General features: G+C 40.4%; 1 non-coding gene across 1 annotated transcript; it reads right to left on the bottom strand.

The window, feature by feature from the left end:
• Window positions 1-10684: 10684 nt before the first annotated feature.
• On the bottom strand, window positions 10685-10757 carry TRNAV-UAC (transfer RNA valine (anticodon UAC)). Its single transcript has one exon. It is a non-coding gene; the product is annotated as a tRNA-Val (tRNA).
• Between the last annotated feature and the right edge of the window lie 11585 nt (window positions 10758-22342).

Below are 22342 nucleotides of genomic sequence, written 5' to 3'. Positions count from 1 at the left end.
TATTCGCAGCTGAAGTCTAGATCCACGTTCTCGTTCCACCACCAAAGCTTTACCGGGGAGATTCCACAATCACTGGGAAAGGGAATAATATCCACAACCCAAATGCAGTGGATTAATGGAATGAAGATCAAAAACTAGGAAAGGAAAATTTTCCAAGCCTGCGATTCTAAGAGAGAGGAAGAGAGAGATGGAGCCACCGTTTCTCAGAGATAAATCTCGTGCGAATGAATCACTCAGTTACTCACTAATGCGGTGGTTACCAAAATATATAACCCTATTTTGTAACCGCCCTAATAGTGAGTTTCCAATATTGCCCTTGGGCATTTAATTTATTAATCATATTAATAAATTCCAACAGCTCCCACTTGCACAAGGGCAAGTGTTAATCTTTCAATGTGTCCAAGACACACTTGTATATCCCAGATATACACATTCAATCTCTCTGCTATGTATCCCGGATACATAGACCTCTTGTGTCCCGGACACACATGTATATCCTAGATATACATATTCAATCTCTCTCCGTATGTATCCCGATACATAGACCTCTTGTGTCCCGTACACACATGTATATCCCAGGTATATATATATATATTGATCTCTTCACTATGTATCCCAGATACATAGACCACATGTGTCCCAGACACTAACATCCACAAGTCATACTGGCAAAATGGGTTGTGCGACCGGTGATATACCTGCACGCGTGAGCCCCAAACTAGAAACCTTCCCGAGAAGGCCGAATGGCACATCACTCATAGAAACAAATCAAATAAGCATTAGTATAACACAGTGTCCTAGGTTTATTCAAACTCACCGGACTAAAGGTATCTCGATCCCTCCGAGAGATCACCTTCTTGTCCTTAAAATGTTCACTACTCAGTAACACATACAATTGGCGCCAGAGAACACTTTTTAGGGTGCAGTTGAATCAAACCTTTCCTTTCGCCCCAGACCATCACTACACTTAGGATTGACTCCTTTCCTGGTAGTGCCGCTTTAGGTCGAATCAATCATGACCATAGGTAACACCCCAAAGTAGCCACATCAACCCTTCGTTTCATGATGTCATCGAAAGTCACTAAGAACACTAATGGACCATAAGGTCCAGGACTCACACAATGAGAGGAGCAGGGATCCATCCTCTTATTTCCAATGATCGCTAAGCACACATAGTATGATATATGTGCTATGGTGGAGCATTCTATATACAATAGAACGTATGTCCTTCTCAACACCATACAGGTCTTAGTCTAGTCGCAACCTCTTGCGCCTAACTCGAGTTTCTTCATTGTCGCCACCCTAGCGCCACATAAAGTACTCGCACCTAGCTCCTATAGGCAACATGAATAGTGGGAACATTCATGTCGATTCTCTTTATAATAGAGAAACTCATCTTGATTCCAAATCAAGGCGACATCATGATTATGAATTGACCTACACAAAGTCATTCACAATCAGTCTCATCTCCGCTCGTCTCCAAGGCGCCAGAGGCGAATGCTCGTGTGAGTGAGCCATTCTCTTGCCTATTGACATATCTTGTTTTATGCTAGCAAAACACAATCACACAGAAAGTGAATAAAAAAAATGCTGGAATGAACTCATATTACTCATTAATAAGAAAGTCTCAGTACAAAAAATAAGTCACAATCTACGCAAGCCCAAGGATTTTACATGAGAAATAAAAACATCCTTGGCTATAGGTTTGGTAAGAGGGTTAGCTACCATCAAACTAGTAGATATGTGCTTAAGTACAACTTTCTTTCTTGATGTAATGTCTCTAAAAAAGTGATATCTCAACTGTATATGTTTGGTCTTCCCATGATACTTGGGGTCCTTGACATAGCTAAGGGCTGCCGTACTATTACAGTAGACAAGGGTAGCCTCTTTGGATGTCATCACAATCCCAATATGTCGAAGGAATCTCCTCAACCAAACAGCCTCTTGAACCGCAGCTGAGCATGCCACATACTCTGCTTCCATGGTTGAGAGGGATATACAAGCCTGCTTCTTGCTACACCACGAAATGGCCCCGCCATTCAGCAAGAAAGCATATCCAGAGGTTGATTTGCGCTCATCGATGTCTCCAGCCCAGTCGGCATCACTATAGCCAACTAACCGCAAATCCGATCCTTGGTAACACAACATGTAGTTACTCGTTCCTCCGAGATATCTCAATATCCTCTTGATCGCTTTCAGTGCTTTATGCCCGGGTTTGATTGGTACCGACTAACCAAACCCACCGCATAACAAATATCCGGCCTAGTACACATCATAGCGTACATAAGGCTACCCACCGCACTAGAATATGGAACTCTTTCCATCTTGGTTTTCTCCTCCGGAGTCTTAGGACCCATATCAAGGCTCAAATGCAAACCCTTCTCCACCGGAGTATCAATTGGTTTGCGGTTGTGCATCTGTATCTCGTCAAGACATTGTCAATATAGGTCTCTTGAGATAAACCCAGGAATCTCTTTTGCCTATTTCTCGACAATCTTGACACCAAGCACATAGCTTGCTTCACCCATGTCCTTCATATCAAATACGGAGGACAACCATTTCTTAATGGTTTCCAATAGCTCCTTGCTATTGCTAGCCATAAGTATGTCATCTACATACGAGTGTCGAATGACATAATTATTATCGATCTCTTGGTGTAAACACAAGTGGTCTTCCTCAAGCATGAAAAAACCATTTTCCATCATAGCTTGGTGGAAGCGCACATTCCACTGTCCAGATGCTTGATTTAAGCCATATATGAACTTCTTAAGCTTGCACACTTTGCGCTCAAGTCCATGTGCTTCAAAGCCTTGAGGTTGATCCATATAGATCTCTTCCTCAAGTTCTCCATTGAGAAAAGCAGTTTTACATCCATCCGATAAAGCTCCAAGTCCAACCGAGCAACAATGGCTAGTATGAGGCGAATTGAGGCAAACCTAACCACAGGGGAAAAAGTTTCCTCATAATCAATGCCCTCTCGTTGGGTGTAGCCCTTAGCCACTAAACGAGCCTTGAATCTCTCAATAGATCCATCCGCCTTTCTTTTGATCTTAAGAACCCACTTGTTCCCAGTTGCCTTTCGGCCTGGCGGCAAGTCAACCAAGTCCCAGACATGATTAACTTTCATCGACTCCAACATTTCCTTTATTGCTTTTAACCATTCCTTTGAGCTTGACCCCGCAAGAGCTTCCTGCACGCTCTTTGGTTCATGCTCATCGACTGAAATCATCTCACGCCGATCTCTTCAGGAGTTACCATGTAGGCTTCATCCTCTATGTCGAAACGTCGACGAGGAACTAGCCCGTGCCCACTACGGCGCAAGTGCATGTCAGATTGCTCACCGTCTAAGGTAACTATCACATCTGCACTCCCACTCCCACTAGGATCTTCCGGATGAACCCCGGGTTCATTATCCAGAAATCTGAATCCTCGGAGTGACAAGACCACTATCTTGTATCTCAAAGAATTCCGATGATTCTTTGTTAACTCCTGAAAGAGATGGAAAATCATTCTCCAAGAATGTTGCATCCCTAGACTCAAGTTCCGTTCTCCTCTCACTCTCATCTAGTCCAATGAAGACATGGCCCTTTGAGGGTTCAGAATATCTCACAAAGATACACTTTCTTCCTCTGGGTCCAAGCTTTCCATATTGGTGAGAAGTAGAGTGAACATATGCCGCACATCCCCATGCGCGCAAGTAACTCAAATCTGGCTTCCTTCGGTCCACAACTCATATGGTGTGGAAGGAACCGATTTGATTGGAACTCTGTTGAGGATATAGGCCGCAGTTAGCAAAGCATCTCCCCAATAAGAGATGGGTAGATTTGCCTGCGCCATCATGGATCTCACCATGTCTAGCAAGGTTCTATTCCTCCTCTCAACAACCCCATTTTGCTGTGGAGTCCCTGGAATAGTAAGTTGTCTAGATATCCCCTTTTCATCACATAACCCTTTGAACATATCGGAGAGATACTCTCTACCTCTATCCGTTCTAAGAGTTTTAATCTTTTTATCTAACTGATTCTCAACTAAGCTCATGAATTTCTTAAAACATTCCAAAGCTTCTGACTTATGAGAAATTAGATAAATGTGACCATACCGTGTATAGTCATCTATGAATGTGATGAAATAAGCCTGTCTTTTTCTAGTATGCACATTCATGGGTCCACACACATCTGAATGGATAAGTTGTAAAGGAAGAGAGGCTCTCAAAGCCTTTTTAAATGGTTTTCTAGTTGCTTTTCCTGCTAGACATGACTCACAAAGTTGGCAAATCAGGATAGTGAACCTTGGCCTAAGAGACCTTCTCTTGCCAACCTGTTCATCCTATCTAAGCCAATATGTCCTAGTCTAGCATGCCACAAATTAGAATCAATACACACAGTATTTTGGCAAACAAAAGCATTACTAGAATTAAATGAATAATCAATTGTATCCAATACAATGAAACCATTATCAAGAAAACCATAACCATAAACTGTATCACCCAGATACAAAACCAAAGAATTGTTTTCAAATACAACTCTAAAACCATGTCTTAAAAGATAAATAACAGAAACAAGATTTCGCCGAATGTCCGGAGCATACAACACATCATGGAGTAACAACTACACGGCCACGTCGCAAAACTAATTTGCATGTGCCTATGCCATGAACCTCCACGCTTTAGTTGTTCCCCATCGTTATTCTTTTGCTTCCTCTTGGAATACGACGGTATTCCACGAAGCTCGAGCGTTCCCTTGTTATGTGTTCTGTCGCACCTGAATCAACAATCCACAAATGATTTAGTTCAGCAAGCATAGTAGAACTTGTTACATAACAAGATGATGTATAACACACAGTACATACCTCTTGCTCAGTGCAATCACGAGCAAAATGACCAGGCTTGCGGCACTTGAAGCAAATCAAAGCTGATTTCTTCTTGCCAAGCACTAGTCCCCCTTGAACGCTTGGGCCCACTCTTGTTTTTGTTCCCACCCCGGTTACTTTGCTTGGACCGCCGAGGTTGAGCTTTCTCTCTCTTGCGCTTGAAGCCCGCACCCTTACTAGTGCTAGCTTCAGTAGCAAATACATCGCTTGTGGGTATCGGCCAACATCCGATCCTCATCAAGCTCAAGGTGCTTGGCAGCTTGATCGAAAGTCTTGACTTCATCGGCATGAGTCAAGAAGATCTTCATATGCTCCCAAGTCTTTGGCAATGACTCGATGACTGCGGAGACTTGCTCCTCATCAGTCTTCTGGCGCCCACATGCGCTCAACTCACTAATCATGTTAGACATGATGGTTATATGCTGCCTCATGGTGTGACCCTGGCGCATCTTATAACCGTCAAAAGTGAGTCCGAGCTGGCGGCCTCTTGTGGTGGAAGTCCCTCCATACTGGAACTTCACAGCCTCCCACAAAGACTTTGCAGTCATATGCTTCTCATAACGAAGCATCAGGTCATCCCTCATGGAGCTCGGGATTGTAATCCCGGCTACCCGGTCTTTCCTCTTCCAAGCATTGTATGTATCAAGGTCCCTGCGATGCTTGTGCAGTGGTACCTTCCTCAGGTGGGTTCATGGTTTGGTTTATGGTCTCCAGCATATCCTGCTCTTCCAGGAGATATTGCACCTTTCGGTGCCAGAGGTCATAATTCCTCTCATTCAACTTATCTCCTTTAGTGAGGTCAGCAACAATGCTCTTGGTAGTAGCCATTTTTCTAGAGATATTATATACAAGAATGAGTTCAATAAATCTAGCATAAAACACAACTCATGCAACAACAAATCACACTAGCATAGTCAACCTATGGGATAAGCACTTAAACCAAAAGAGATGCTTAAAAAAAAACATTCAATCAAATTCTCATGCAAACCCACATAGACTTATACACTAGCTTCACTCTGTGCAAGAAACATGATTGATAGACCCATAAATAAAAAAAATAGTTTTATTAAAATAAAACATGCAATTATGTTAAAGCTATGAGGTGGTTCACACAGAACACTTCTACCTCATTAGCTCCCACTAGGCCCCAATAGGCCCTCAATGCCCAAACATCACACAAATTGTCGGGCCATTGGTGTCCAGTAAGTTAGAAACACATTCTCGAATCGGACAGACCAATATCCAAAAAAATCCATCTCCCAGACGGACTGCCGTTTGCCCAGACGGAATTCCGTCTGCCTTTTATGCCCAGACGGATGACCGTCTGCCCAGACGGAAATTCCGTCTGGCATTTTGTGACCAGACGGATGACCGTCTCCCAAACGGAAATTTTGTCTGGGTCACTGTGACTACTCTGATAATAGACGGACGACCTCTGGTCCACAGTGACCAAAAACGACGATTTTTCAATTTTTCTTGAACGAAATTTTTTTCAAAAAAAACGGAAAACACGTTTTTTCACCCAAAAAATCATCCAAAAAAAATACATGAAAAAAAATCCAGCATCAATTATTAAACAAAAATAATTATCATCATGGATTATCAATTCATGCAAATCTTCATTAGGGAAATTCACAGGGATCCTCCCACTCGGATTCGAATCAAAATTAAGGGTTTCCAAAAACCCTATCAATTCTCCCATGGGTTTCGTATTAAACCCTTGATCCTCCCATTGGATCCATACAATTAAAATAAACAATGGGGAGGAACAAAGAACCGTGGGAACCTTTGGCTCTGATGCCAATGTTGGTAATACATCAAAATTAATTCAATTCAATTAATTGATGGGGGAAAGATTCCTTACCTGGATTCGTTTTCCCTTACTTGAAGTATTCACAGCGGAAGTCTAGATCCACGTTCTCGTTCCACCACCAAAGCTTTACCGGGGAGATTCCACAATCACTGGGAAAGGGAATAATATCCACAACCCAAATGTCGTGGATTAATGGAATGAAGATCAAAAACTAGGAAAGGAAAAATTTCCAAGCCTGCGATTCTAAGAGAGAGGAAGAGAGAGATGGAGCCGCCGTTTCTCAGAGATAAATCTCGTGCGAATGAATCACTCAGTTACTCACTAATGCGGTGGTTACCAAAATATATAACCCTATTTTGTAACCGCCCTAATAGTGAGTTTCCAATATTGCCCTTGGGCATTTAATTTATTAATCATATTAATAAATTCCAACAACATCTAATAATCCTGGAAAGCGTCAATGGACATCATCGGAAACATCCAATACTATTCCCTCTGATGTCCAAGGACAAAAATGTCAACAGGACATTCCTCAATCTCAAATCTCAAATCATCTCATTTGATGGGAGGTTGGCTTCCATTGGTAATGGGCTTGCCCCAACAGTGGTATAGGCTTATGTGCTTCAAAATATTCCTAGTGGGCTTTAGCTGCTCTGTCTGCAACTTCGGTTGGGGTCCGATTCTTGATATCAAATGGAGTTTGGATCTACCATTCCTGCTTGGCTTGGTTCACCTTTTTTGGTTCTGTTGTGAACTTTTACTCAAAAGAAAAATGCAATTATACCTTCCTTCCGTCTGCTTCTGCTCTTTTAACAGAGCTGTCAGTGATCTAACATTTAGGTTTGCTTGTACTTTTGGTGCTGACCTTGTATTACTGAGCTCTGTAAGTTAAGCTCTCTCTCTCTCTCCATCTTCTTGATGATAAATTTAGGTTCATGAAAATGATATGTTCATATGTTAATTATTAATAAATAGCGGTTGTCAAATTTGTATCTTGGCGTTGTTATTATGAGATAAAATGCTAAAAGAATGGTTCTGTCTAGATGGGCTGTTTTGATAATCCATGATGTGGTAATTCTCACTGTCAGATAGGTAAGACATGATCTGAATTGGTCAGAAGTCATATTTCAGAGCCAAAATCAAATCATATACTTCCTCCTTTGCATTGGCATGCACCCGTATGTAGTCTCTTTCTTGGTCCGTCTCCTTGATAGTCTTGGATTTTCCAACCCTTATTTTACTGTTTTCCCAATGTTGATCTGCTGAAAAACATATGAATTGGGGGCCTCAGGTGGGTTTGTGTTTGTGCGATCTCCCTCCCTCCCTCCCTCCAGCAGTTGACCAAACCCGAATTGACATTTTAGGATGACAATATAAGCTGTAGATGACCAGACAATGTTTGCCTATTATATATGTTTGGATTGCCAATTTTAAAATTGATCACACTAAATGGTTGATTCCTAAAGCTGAATGCGAATATACTGATCTGTGTCAGTCATTCATGTAAATGCTGAATTGCTGTTTGTAATGAATCTTCTTATTGTTGTGACTGCTCATGTGTGTGAGCTTTAAAACCAACTCTGTATATGCTTTTCCCAATTCATAAAAGGAGAAGCAAAGGAGTGTAACATTGATTCTGCAAGAAGTGCACCTGAAGGCATCACAAGTACAGCTTCTGTAAATAGGTATCAGCCGGTAGTTCTAACCAAGTGACCCTGTACGTCAATTCCATGGCACAAAATGGCGACTTAAAGCTAGGTATATTTGTTTCATATGGTGGGTTTTATGCATAAACAAAAGCATCATATCAAGCATTCCATGCTCATCTTTAGATGACGTGATATCTCTATGATTTGAAATGATAATTTCCATCACTATAATTCAATTGTTATCCTCGTGAATCTTTCATTCATTAACTGAAAGTGGCTTCATATACATACTCTCGTTTTTTCCCTGAAATGCCATTTATTTTTGTAAGTATCTTCTTTCTTTTTTCATAAATTCTTTGTAAGTATTTCACTCGCTATAATTGTAATAACTTGAAAACTTGGAATGGTGGAGATATTCTTCGTCAAATAAGTAGAGACGAGAAAAAAGCCAACCTCATAGTTCAAAATGCATCATACCAAACATTCCATGCTCATCTTCAAATAACGTGGTCTCTCTAATTTCTCATGTGGATCTCCATTACCATAATTCAATTGTTGTCTTATAAAAAGATTGTCCTTTCTTTGAAATGACATAAGTTTATAAGAAATAAACTGTATCACTTCAGTGGCCTTCTCACAGGATTGATTCATGTATCACTTCTCCCCCCCCCCCTTTTTATCTTGAATTTTACTCTTTGACTCTTTAATGTGTAAGATCCTGCGGAAATTTCAGTTAAATAAATAAAGTCTTTATTTTTTCACCCAAAAAAAAAAAAACTTTATAAGGAAGATTATCAGTCCATTCATTATGCAAATAAAAATGATTATTCATGATGCTGCGCAGGATCGAACTAGAGACTAGGGAACGAAATCTCGGGCGATATCGCCGATTCGCTACCTGGCGAATTGGCGATTTTGCTGATCTCCTCAAGGTATTTAATTTCCCAGAACCCATTCCCAACTCTTAATATGAAATATCATGATAGTATGACTCATACTGTATGAGTGTATGACATGAGTCTCACTCTCACAACTTTTAATAAAAATCAATATTTTTCAACACATTTTCCCCATCACACAAACCCAATTCAGCCTATTTTCATTCCACGCAACCCCAAATCCCCAGCCCATTTCCATCATCATGAAACCCAAGAGAAGATATTTCTTCACTTCAGACTTCACGTATTATTCTTTTCTTATTTTTTAAAGTTGGGTTGCGTGTGGGAATTGGGTCACAGTTCACCTCTTCAGGTCACTCACTGTTCTCTGATATTTTAAACAAGCAAAAATATATAGGGTGGTTCCGGCGAGGCAAAAAGAGGAGAAACAGGGTGATTCCGGCGAAAGTGTTTTTTTTTTCAAGCAGTGATTTTGGCGATTCCGACGCTGTTTTTTTTCAGGCAGTGATTTTAGCGATTCTGACACTGAGAGCACCACAAAGGCCAAAAACGCTAAAAGCCTCGTCTTCCCATCGTATTCTCACCTTGAACATTTTCCTTTGTCACTGCTAAAATTTTCGTGAATTGGTTTCTATTCTCTGATCTCATCTCTACTTTGATTATATATGTGGAAAAATCCAATCCAATTTTTTTCTCTTTAATTGCGAAAGTTTCGAATTTTTTCTCTTCGATCGCCGAAATTCGGTGATTTCCGCCCCGGCGAACCGAAACCAGGGGGCAAACGATAATTGTCGGAAATGGCGAAATAAATTGATTTTCCGGCGAAATCTTCGAAACTTCGGTGATCAAAGAGAAAAAAATTCGAAACTTTCACAATCAAAGAGAAAAAGATTCAGTGATTTCGCCCCCGGCGAACCGAAACCGGGGCAAACGATAATTGTCGGAAATGGCGAAATAAACTGATTTTCCGGCGAAATCTTCGAAACTTCGGCGATCAAAGAGGGCAAACGATAATTGTCGGAAATGGCGAAATAAACTGATTTTCCAGCGAAATCTTCGAAACTTCAGCGATCAAAGAGAAAAAATTTGAAACTTTCGCAATCAAAGAGAAAAAAATTCGGTGATTTCGCCCCCGGCGAACCGAAACCAGGGGGCAAATGATAATTGTCGGAAATGGCGAAATCTTCGAAACTTCGGCAATCAAAGAGAAAAAATTCGAAACTTTCGCAATCAAAGAGAAAAAAATTGGATTGGATTCGGTGATCGCCGAAGTTTCGAAGATTTCGCCTGAAAATCAGTTTATTTCGCCATTTCCGACAATTATCGTTTGCCCCCTGGTTTCTGTTCGCCGGGGGCGAAATTCACCGAATTTCGCCAAAACCCTCTTTGAAATGAGGTAAATTTATAAGAAAGATTATCAGTCCATTCATTATGCAAATAAAAATAATTATTCATGATGCTGCCCAGGATCGAACTGGAGACCTTCAGTGTGTAAGACTGACGTGATAACCACTACACCACAGCATCGGCATGTTGAATTGCAACAAAACTTTATTGGATGTACTTAGGAGAATCCGAATGCTTAAACTAAGCAAATAGGAACATGATAATCCCTAACCAGATGATTGTTTTTCAATTTATTTGACATAGATAATCTTATATGGAAAAAAAAATCCTCTGCTGTGCACGAACAGTGCGGCACCAAAATTTGACACATGGCATATTCCTAATAAATGGTTCAGATTAGAAAGCAGGGTTTTAAGTGAAAGTGACCCATCTTATGACCCGTTCAAAAAATAATAATAACCCGTTTTGTGATCCAGTTCTAAATATGGATGCCCAAGGTTTCTTTCCATTTTACTCCCATCATTTTCCCACGATGTTCCCTTTCCTCCATCTCTCTCGCCCCAGGAGCAGTTGCAGACTTGCAAGTAGAAGAGGACGCCTAGTGGAGAAAGCTAGACTACTGTGTTTGTGGGTTTGGAGAGATCGATTTGCAGGTAAAAGTTCTCTGATTGATTCACCCGTTCTTCTTCTTCTCCTTCATTTGTGAATTTGGGGTTCAGGTTGTGAATCTTTTATTCCTCCATGCCCCATTTCGTTCAAAATCTGGTTTAGGTTTCCCTATCATGATTGTTGTGAATATCAGTTTGTGAATCTCCATGTAATCTGAATTGTGTAAGTTGTTTCTTTTGGCAGTTAACTCGTTTTTTATGTATATACTCTGTTTCTAAAACAGTGAAGGAGGAAATTCTGCTCTATTTTTTGACAACAGCTAACTACTTTCCATTGCTTTAAGGATTTCTAAGAACCAATGTTGTTCTTTTTACTTAGTACCTCAGTTCTTTGCATCCCCTTTCATTGTGGAGGGAAACTATTATAAGGATTTAACTTTGGAAAGGTCTTATCTGGAATAAATCCAACAAGCCAACCATTGCACTCGACTTACTAAGATGTAATTACCAGGTCACACTCGAGCAACAATGGAGACAAATTTTTGGTTGTGAAAACAGATTCAGTAACACTAATTTTGTGGCTGTGGATGTTCTTGTTCGAACAGACATGGCATATCCCTTTGGGAAAGGTAGCTAGTATCCGCCCTCCCACGGGGAGGTCCTGGGATCACACCCACTTGGCGGCGTATATTAGTAATTTAATTTCCACCCCATAGTAACAAGATACATTTAAAAAAAAAAAGATGTGCAGATCAGAGGATTTTTTTCCCGTCTTATAAGTAATCAAAACTAGAAAAAGAAACATATAAAATCAAATCATACTATTATCATACAGAAGTACAAACTCAGTTTTGTCTGGGTATGCTATTTCATTGAACAAAAATGCCCCTTAAGAGGAATATCCTTTCATACTCTCAAAACATGCATCTCTTCAAATGAAAACTACATTCTCAAAACTAAATTAGGGCCTGTTTTGTTACATGAGTCATAATTTATAAAATTAAATGTTTGGTTGTGGAATGAAATTTGTGGATTCATCCTAAAAAACTATTTGATTGACGTGATTTTTGTGAATATGCAAATATATCGCCGACACGAGGAACCATGGCCGGTACTAATCTGAACTCTAAGTGCCACTTTTGGGTGTACATTCTACATAAGTGATGCATTCCAATGAATCATATCCAAGCAGCCTTACTTTCAAATTGTGTCCGTCTGACAATTGCAACAACTAAAAAATCAGCAAAGGAGTTCTAGGATCTCTTAACCGAACAGAAAAAAACAGCTCAAAATTTTTGCAGTAACTCTCTATATCTCCTGCTAGACTAGAAGCCACCCAATCGTAGGAGTTTGGAATGCGATTCAAGATCTTCACAGCTTGGAAACAATCTGAAAATACGCATATATGTTTCAAATTTAGAGTTGCAGCCAGCTGAATGCTGTCCCTAATAGTCTCCATTTCCATTGCCTCAGCAGATTTAGACTTTGAGGTCTTTTCAGGGATGGGTTTTCGAGACCCATGAAGTGTTGAGCTTTAGAAGATGAGATGGCATACATGTTAGAAATTTCATCATACTCGTAAACTTGTAATATGTTGCTTGTAAAGGATAAGTCTCTGAATTCAAATTCAAATCCACCGTAACTAACTCTATCATCGATTGATCTTATCTCCATCCGATCAAGAAGAGTTTTGAGTTATAGTTAAAGCATCAACAAGTTGTAGAGTTTGATTGTAAACAAGTTGTAGTTCAAACTCAAATATTTGAATTGTAATTCATATAATATTAATATACATCTCCCACTCACTAATCTGAGTGTGGAAGAATTCTCTCTCAAACGAAATTCTAACTTCAGTTTTTCAGCCTTTGACCGTCGTCTACACGATCTTTAAGACCAGCTCCACCACTGCCATGGCTTCTTTTCTGATTTCACCTACCAACATCGTTTCTGTCACACCCCACCCGCCGGTCTCGGTTACCCGCTAGACAACTCGTCGGAGCGATCCGTCACAGGATTCACGGTTCTAGTCTATTAGTAATAATAAATGCAAGTAAAGACAATCATGAGCAAGAATAGTTCAATAATTAAACAAAAGGATTACAGGAGTCCAAATAATCCAATAAAATAATCAATGAAAGAATAATAAATCAAAAGAATACGAGTTCAGCGAAAGCAATCAAAAAGAATTAAATTATTTTCTTTCCAGTTTCTTTCTCTAAAGCTAAGTAATGTTTTTCATGAATTTCAAAAAAAGGAGTCTTTCAGTTCTTCTCCATTCGTTGAGCAAACTGTATGGCAACCTGTCTCCTCCGCCCATCAATGGGTGCGATAAGCGCATTCCATGCACCTGCAGGAACTCCCGCACAAGCTATCTACATTTCCCATTGCCGGTGCCACATGTGAAACCCAGCCCTAACCTTGACCCGGAAACCCCGTTGTTTGTAGGTCCGACAACCCGAAGTAAAGCAAGAAGTCAGCTATGGGCCATCCCAGTGGAAGACTTGGTGACTGGCTTTGAATCCATGAGTGTTGATGTCAGTGTTCCATTTATGGAAATTGTATCATGTTGAAGATTGGATTAGTTGATGGACTTGGAGTGCTCTCTGTCATGGTTCGAAGGCATTTCTACCTACTAGGTAAGTCACTTGGTGTGTGTGCAAAACCCCTTGATGTTTGGATTTGATCTAAGCCTTCATTTCCCTGTTTTGGTCTTGCTGTTCTGATTGGTCGACCGGACGACCCGGACCAATCCAATCGACCAATGGGTTCTGTTTTTGCTAATTAGGTCTTGCTTGCTCTATTTAAGTTCAATCTCGAGTCTACTTTGTATTTGCTGCCTCCAAACTCTATGGAACGTACCAGAGACCTCTGCAAGACATCTTCCTTGCAACCTTGGTTGATCCCTCGCAAGAACTCAAGTAATCTTCTTCCTCTTGCATCAAAAGGTATGTCTACACTCTTTTTCTTCTCCATCTTTGATTTCTTTCCTCTTTGGGTTGAGACAGTAGAGAAGATGCTGCATTCTCTGTTGCAAACATCTCTTTACTTATCTCTCATAATTTCCTAAGGATTAATGGCTAAAGCAATTGCAAGCTTTTGAAGGAATCATGATCTAAATCATGATCTTGTCTTCGTTCATCTTTTGATTTAAATTATGATATTCTTAGATCTATTTTATTGATCATATTAGTAGTCAATCGCTATGTTTTCTTTACAAGATCTATAACCTATCAATCTCTAGTTCTAGCTCCTTGATCCTACTATGTTCTTTCTTTAAGAACCATGATTGATCTAATTATGGTAACTTTTGTTTCTTAATTTGTAACTTGAAAACTTGATTCGATTAGTGTTTTGAAGTTCTCTATATACTAGGATGCTGCCATTGTAGTTTACCCCTTGTTTAGTACCCTTTTGAACCACCAAATTCGGTTCTTTATTCTCAAAATTCTGATTTTTGAAGGCCACTGTCTCGGTTGGTCGACTCATTGGTCGACTGAGGCAGTAGACCAAGTCAATCGACCAATGAGTACAGCAACTCAATATTTGGTCTGTTTTGGATGTTTTGATATCTTTCCTAATACGTTGTATACACTTGTTTAGGACCTTCTTCTCAAGTTTTGTCAAGATCTTACTTGATTCCTTAAGATTCCTTAAGATTCCTTTGCGAGTTATAAAAGGTAAGGATGGTTACTTCCTTAACTACATAGATTGCATATCTTAGTTTCTATATTTGAATCTTGTTAGTTTATTTCTTTAATTAGATTCTTACAATGTTATACTACTGTTGTACTATCTTGATTTCAATAGCTTTACTTGTTTATGATTCATGTATGATTTACTTATTAATTATACGCAAAATATATGTTGTTATTGATTTCTTTCCATATATGAAGTTACTAAATATGTGATGTTATGGATTCATGTTTGTGTATGATTAAGTATGGTTTGGAAAGGGGAGGTGTCCTTTTGACACTTCTATCCTTGGACTACTACGGGAATATTATGGGATGTTTCCGGAGATGCCCTTTGGACACCTTCCTAAACTGTTGGATGACATATTTAGGACTGTCTAGTAGTGTTTGGCTAGGATGTCCCGTTATGTCAGACCCTAATCAGAGGGGTATTCGGAGGGGTATTGAGACCGAACGACCGGTGGTAGCAATGGGGATTCATGGGTGCTCAAGACCGGTAACTAATCCGTGAGAGGACAAGAATCACATTGTGGGGACCATTTATCGATAGGGTTGCATATGGTTAGACTTGGGCTCACGGGCGCTCAAGACCGGTAACCAACCCGTGAGGGGACGTGAGAGCTTCCCGTTTACCATATGTGGATGACCTATAGGGTTGATGAGTCCATAGTCAGGGACTATGAGGACTCTTGTGTGAAGGATACCGGAAAGGATCGCCATGGGCCAGGAATGGACATATCTGGATCTGACTTGATGTAACTGAGTAGGAGACTTGCATTTGGCTAGGCTTTGACCCTGACATGCGCCAGTACTTAGACCAATGGTGATGTGAGAGAGTGGTGACTTAACCCCCAGCCATGGAATGTCCCGAGGGATGCCGGACCCACTACCAAAAGGCGTTGTGTGATGAGACCTTCCTAAAGAAGTACGGTGCTATGACTTAAAGCATGTCTGCCAATAGAGATCAGCATACATAGAGTTAGAATCATATTGCATCATGTGTTTCATATCATATAGCATTTTACTTTGCTTTGAAATCCTGCCATTTATGTTATGGATTAACTGCCTTACTAAGTTTCTTTGAAACTCATTCATTTTGTGCAATGTTTTGTTAGACTACTCTACAGGTTCCGAGTATCATGATTGCTCGTATGAAGAAGCTCAAGGAGAAGAGGCATATCTCCAGGAAGGTGATTGCGGTTACGACAATTACACTGAAGATTCCGCGGGTGGTTATGCTGCGTACGATGCTTAGTCCGACCATAGAGTGGAAGGCCCTTGCCCCATTTTTGAGATTTATACTTATAGAGATGTCATCTATAAGATTGAGAACAATTTAGTTACTTATTGTACCTGCTATTGGGATTAGTTTTCATTCCTTTTCCTTTTCTTTTAGTACTACTTTTCCGCTGGTTGTAGAGTGGGATTCCGCCTCACTTTACTTTATTGATTTGACATTCTGATTATCTTTCATACTCTGATTATATATGATTTACTCTTTCCTTATTTTGATCTTTTGTTTATCTTTTACACATTGATTATTATTGTTCATGATTATGTTATTGTCTATGTGGGAGGCTGATTACCTCGATACTTGGTCTTCGGGGCTGTGGATCACACACTCGGGTATGCCACATCTTCTTCATACGGGAAGGTTCCTTCACAGGAAACCAATCCATCTTCCGACACATTTCCTCCATCTGCGCAAGCTAATAAAACATATACAAATATAGAAATCAGTAAGAACAATACCAATTCCCATCCATATGTCCAACCAATCAGAAATGCATATATGATATGTATGAGTACAAAGTGTGAATGTTGCTAAGATCTAACTATGCAAGTCTCTAACAGTTGACATGCTTTAAGATATACACCAGCCCTCCTCTAGGTAGGTCTAGTCACTCTGATCCGGCAAGGACTGGTTACCTCTATAGGGATCCTGGGTAAAATGGAAAGTCCACACCTGGCTCTCAAACCATGGTTGGGGTTAAGTCAACACTCTCTCACCACGACCATTGGCATGAGTACTAGCGTATGTCGGGGTTTCTAATCTAATGTAAGGTCATATTGGTAACATACTACATGAAGTCCAGATACATCCCCTATGGCACCAACCAACTCGGTTCAGTATCCTTTGCAACCTAGGAATGAGAACCCTCACGAACTGGCTACCGCTATTGGATTTCATTCCATAACCCTATGGTCATCCACATATTGTTGGGGCGGAATGCTCTCATGATTCCTCACGACACCCAGTCCGTTCCTTGGACGTCCATGAGCCCAACCCTAACATATGCAACCCTACCATTTATATGACTAACAGTGGACCATTGTCACATCACTATCATCACGGGTCATCCGGCTTCAATTCCCCTACCGAAAGGGTAGTAGCATGTGGGGTACCTAGCCATGCAACTCTAGATTCTACCTAAGTATGTCATCCAGTAGTTATGACAGGTCTGGAGACATCAGCAGGCATGTGTCCTATACCACATCCTTCTGATATCCCAAGCTAAGATATCCAAATAGAATACCTATTCCATCAGAACCACGTACTATCAACCAACATCATATCACATTCATAATCGACAAAGTGCATGTATAAACAATACAAACAGCAGTCATATAACAAGATCAGCATGTGAAACATGGTTACAACAACATATGAAATGAAAGATTAATAATACCAGACACTGGACTAGCATGTTCAAGTCAATTCATAAAGACAGGATTGTATGCCCTTACCTGCATATAAGTAATTCGTCCGTAAAAAGTAATCCGTAACAAGATCAGCATGTGAAACATGGTTACAACAACATATGAAATGAAAGATTAATAATACTAGACACTGGACTAGCATGTTCAAGTCAATTCATAAAGACAGGATTGTATGCCCTTACCTGCATATAAGTAATTCGTCCGTAAAAAGTAATCCGTAAACAATTATAAAACTTTCTCTTCAAACAGAGGACACCTATATACAGGGTTACAATAAGGTATAAGTCGAATGAATCAAATCGGATAAAAACCAGAAGTCAATTGGTCACTGGAAACCAGCCGGTCGCTCGGGCCGGTCGCTTAGGTTGAGCGACCGCTACTAGTGACCGCCCCAAAACCAGAGAGTTTCAATCCGAAACTCAGGCTCTGATCATCCGTTTTCAATCCGAATTTTGAATGATTATAGTCCGAATCTCAAATCTATTACTCCCATAACCACAGGTGATACTAAACCTAAACAAAGACATCAAATTGGAAATCCAGAAACCTCCCTCTTGATTAGATCAGCCCTTTTCACGAAAGCAAGGGTTTCGTTTTGGATCTGATCTCACCAAGATTAACAAAAAGGTAGTCATTGCAATAGAAGGATCAAGAACAACCAAAGGGAAACACTAATATACTTTTATCATAGCAAGTGGTGAAGCATGAGTGAACAGGGAATCACTTACCTCAACCATATCAACTATGAATGACAGGTAGAACCTTCTGGACTCTAACAACACTTCAGATCTGCTTCTAGCACTTCTCCACAGCCGTCTAACCTCCAAAAACGGTAATCCCGAATAAAATATTCGTAAAATAAGCGAGGGTTACTATTTATAGGAGTCAGGGGAAAAAATAGGGCAAAATCCAGCAACCAGAACCAGACGGTCGCTTGAGGCGGTCACTTGGTTCAATCAACTGCCACTAGCAACCGCCCCCATGTATTTTGCTATACAAGGGTGCTTTGCTAGGGGGGTTGATGTCCAAGTACAACCTAACCCTAAAGAAGACATGGGGGAGATCTTACCTTCATTCTAGACATCTCCAGACATCACTTGCCTTCTAGAAGTCCAACTACCAAGCAAGGCAGGCTCTTCAGTCAGAGAATCAAGATCCATGGGTTCATGGTATGGATCATGGACTTCTATCCGGACACTCCACAAATTTACCCGACTAGACCTTCGGGTTCTCGGACCTGCAATACGGATCCCGGGTTAAAAATACAGGGGTTGTTACAGTTTCTCTCCTACCTGTAAAGCTTGATTGAAGCAACTATCTCCTCTGGAAATCTCAATTTCTTCCTCTACTTCATGCACATGACCTATGGCTATGTTGATGGAACCAATCTAGCTCCTCCTCAAACCATAGCCAATCCCTCCACCACATCACCCACATCAACCTCCATTCCTAACCCTGCATATTCTCAATGGCGCAAGCAAGACCAGATGATCTTATCTTGGATCATCTCATCCCTTTCTGAATGTGCTCTTTCTCAAATCGTTGGTCTCACCACTTCCCACGCTGCTTGGAATTCCCTTGAACGGACTTATGCCTCCCAATCTCAAGCCCGCATTATGCAATTGAAATACCAACTTTTGCAAATTCGCAAAGGCCACTCTTCTATGGCCGAATATGTTCAGAAGATTAAATCTATTTGTTGATCATCTTGCCACTGCTGCTCACTCAGTTTCTGATGCGGATATTATCCTCACAATGCTTCGTGGCCTAGGCCATGAGTATGAATCCTTTGCCACCTCAATTACCTCCCGTCTTGACCCTCTTCCCCTTGATGATTTCATAGGCCTTTTACTGAATCAAGAAATCTTCAAAGATCAAACAAGACAACAACTTGACTTGCCTTCATCAGAAGTTAATCTATCCACCAGATCAACCCCCCCACCCACTAACCGAAATCGTGGCCCCTTTCACAGCTATGGCAGAAGACAAGCTTGAGGTTACTACAATCGTGGTCGACATGCAAAACATCTTCCACCTCTCCTCCCTACCCCTATGGTTGCTTGTCAAATTTGCAACAAAAGTAATCATACAGCGGTGCAATGTTATTTTTGCTATGCACCAGGTGACAATGCCTCCAAGCTGAATTCTTCTCTAGAAGCTTTCTTGGCAGGACCCACGGCTTCATTTGATCCTTCTTGGTACCCTAACTCAGGTGCCACTCATCATGTTACATCCAATGTAACTCACATGGATACAACAATGCCTTACCATGGTATTTATCAACTTCACATTGGTAATGGTTCAAGTTTGCATATAAAAATATTGGAAGTGCTTCTCTATCAACGCCTTTTAAAATTCTTATTTTATCTAAAGTGCTACATGTTCCTTCTATTACTAAAAATTTGCTCTCTGTGAGTAAATTTACAAGTGATAATGATGTTTATATGGAATTTCATCCAAGTTCGTGCTTTGTGAAGAATCTCAAAACGGGGACTGTTCTACTTCAAGGATCAATTGAAGCTGGCCTCTATCACTTCTATCCACCATCCGCATCTCCCTCTATTCATCTCAACGAACATGTGTCTCAAGAAGTGTGGCATGACCGATTAGGGCATTTGTCGAAGAGAACTTTGGACTCTCTCCTTTGCAGAGCTGGCCTACACCAACCTTCATCTATTTCACCAGTTTTGTATGTCCCAGGCTAGATGGGAAAATCACATAAATTGCCTTTCAAGTTGAATAAATCAAGGGCAGTATCTCCATTGCAATTATTGCACTCTGATATTTGGAGCCCCTCCCCTTCACCATCTACACAAAGGTTACAATTATTATATTTCTTTCTTGGATGATTACAGTAGATTTACATGGATTTTTCCACTTGTACATCGTTCTGATGCAATTTTCGTATTCAAGCAATTCTATTATTATGCAACCAATGTCTTTAATTCCAAGATTCAAGTTTTTCAATATGATGGTGCCAAGGAATATGAATATTTTGATCATTTTTTTAAAAAAATAATGGTATATCTCATCAGTATTCATGCCCACACACTTCTAAACAGAATGGGAGAGCGGAACGAAAGCATAGACATATAGTAGAAACAGCCCTCACTCTTATGGCTAGTGCTTCAGTCCCCCTTATTTTATGGCTAGCCACCTTTGAAACGGCCGTCTTCTTAATTAACATAATGCCTACACCGGTACTTGGGAATAAATCTCCATTTCAGGTGTTATATCACAAAGATCCAGATTTTTTATTTCTCAGAATATTCAGTTGTGCATGTTTTCCTTGGTTACGATCTTATAAGAAAAACAAGCTGCAATATCGCTCCAGGCAATGCATCTTTCTTGGATACAGCAACTCACACAAGGGGTATGTATGTTATGATCGAACTCTTGGCCGATCCTACATCTCTAGACGTGTAGTTTTTGAGGAAACCAAGTTTCCCTTTGCAACTCAACCTCTTAACCACCCTTCCCGCTCTCACTCCACTCCCACCATAGTTACAGTTGACAATCACTTTTCAAATTCAAATTTTGAAATCTCCCATCCCACCCAAAATTCCAATTCAAATTTTGAATTTTCCCATCCCACCTGAACTTCGAATTCAAATTCAAATTTTGAACTCTCCTTTCCCAGTCAAAATTCAAATTCAAATTCAAATTTTGAAATTTTGGAAACTCTATCACAACCTCTCCCTGCAACTGAAACCTTAGCCCATAACCCACCCGAAACCCTAGCCCATAACTCACCTGCACCATCCCAACCAACTCAACCTTACCATGTGCAAACCCGATCCAAAACGGGTCATCCTAAACCCATCTCTAAACTAAACCTCCTAGTCACCACTTTTGTTGATAATCCTGAAATCGAACCCACCTCATATACCACTGCCAGTAAAGACCCCAAGTGGAGGCTTGTTATGAGTGACGAATTTGATGCTCTCTTACGTAATGGTACTTGGAGTCTAGTTCCTCATTAGCCTCACATGAATTTCATTGGATATAAATGGGTTTACAGAATCAAACAAAACAGTGATGGCTCTATTTCATGTTATAAGGCTCGTTTGGTCGCCAAGGGAATTCATCAACGTGAAGGAATTGATTATTTTGACACTTTTAGTACCATTGTCAAACCTACTACCATACGCTTGATTCTATTGCTAGCAGTTGCCCAAGGATGGACTCTTCGCCAATTGGATGTTCAAAATGCATTTTTAAATGGTGAATAATCTGAAGAAGTTTACATGGTTCAACCACATGGTTTCATTGATCCAGAGAAACCTACTTATGTATGTCACCTTCAGAAAGCTTTATATGGTTTAAAACAGGCCCCTAGGGCATGGTCTCATCGGCTTGGCAGTTATTTACTCACTTTGGGATTCTCACAGTCCTCATCTAATACGGCACTATATTTTCGTACTTCAGCACATCAAACAATTCATCTTCTTGTATATGTGGATGACATTGTCCTCACTGGATCTAGTTCTTCTGAGGTTAATTCTATCATTTTGGCCATTGGCAAGGAATTCACCATCAAAGATCTTGGTGAGTTAAACTACTTTTTAGGAGTCGAGGTCACTTGCTCATCTCACGGTTTACATCTTTGCCAATCAAAATATTCTTCAGATCTTTTGTGAAGGACCAATTGCATGAAGCAAAATCAGTAGCAACCACGACCTCCATCACCAAAGCAACAACTGAGGAACCTCCCTGTATGATATCCATCCCAATATAGAAGTAC

Source organism: Hakea prostrata, chromosome 2, assembly GCF_041222555.1.
Source record: "Hakea prostrata isolate BN-2017 chromosome 2, UWA_Hpros_2, whole genome shotgun sequence".
Taxonomy (NCBI): domain Eukaryota; kingdom Viridiplantae; phylum Streptophyta; class Magnoliopsida; order Proteales; family Proteaceae; genus Hakea; species Hakea prostrata.
Note: the sequence above shows the minus strand (reverse complement) of the source record. Positions and strands in the feature narration are given on the sequence as shown.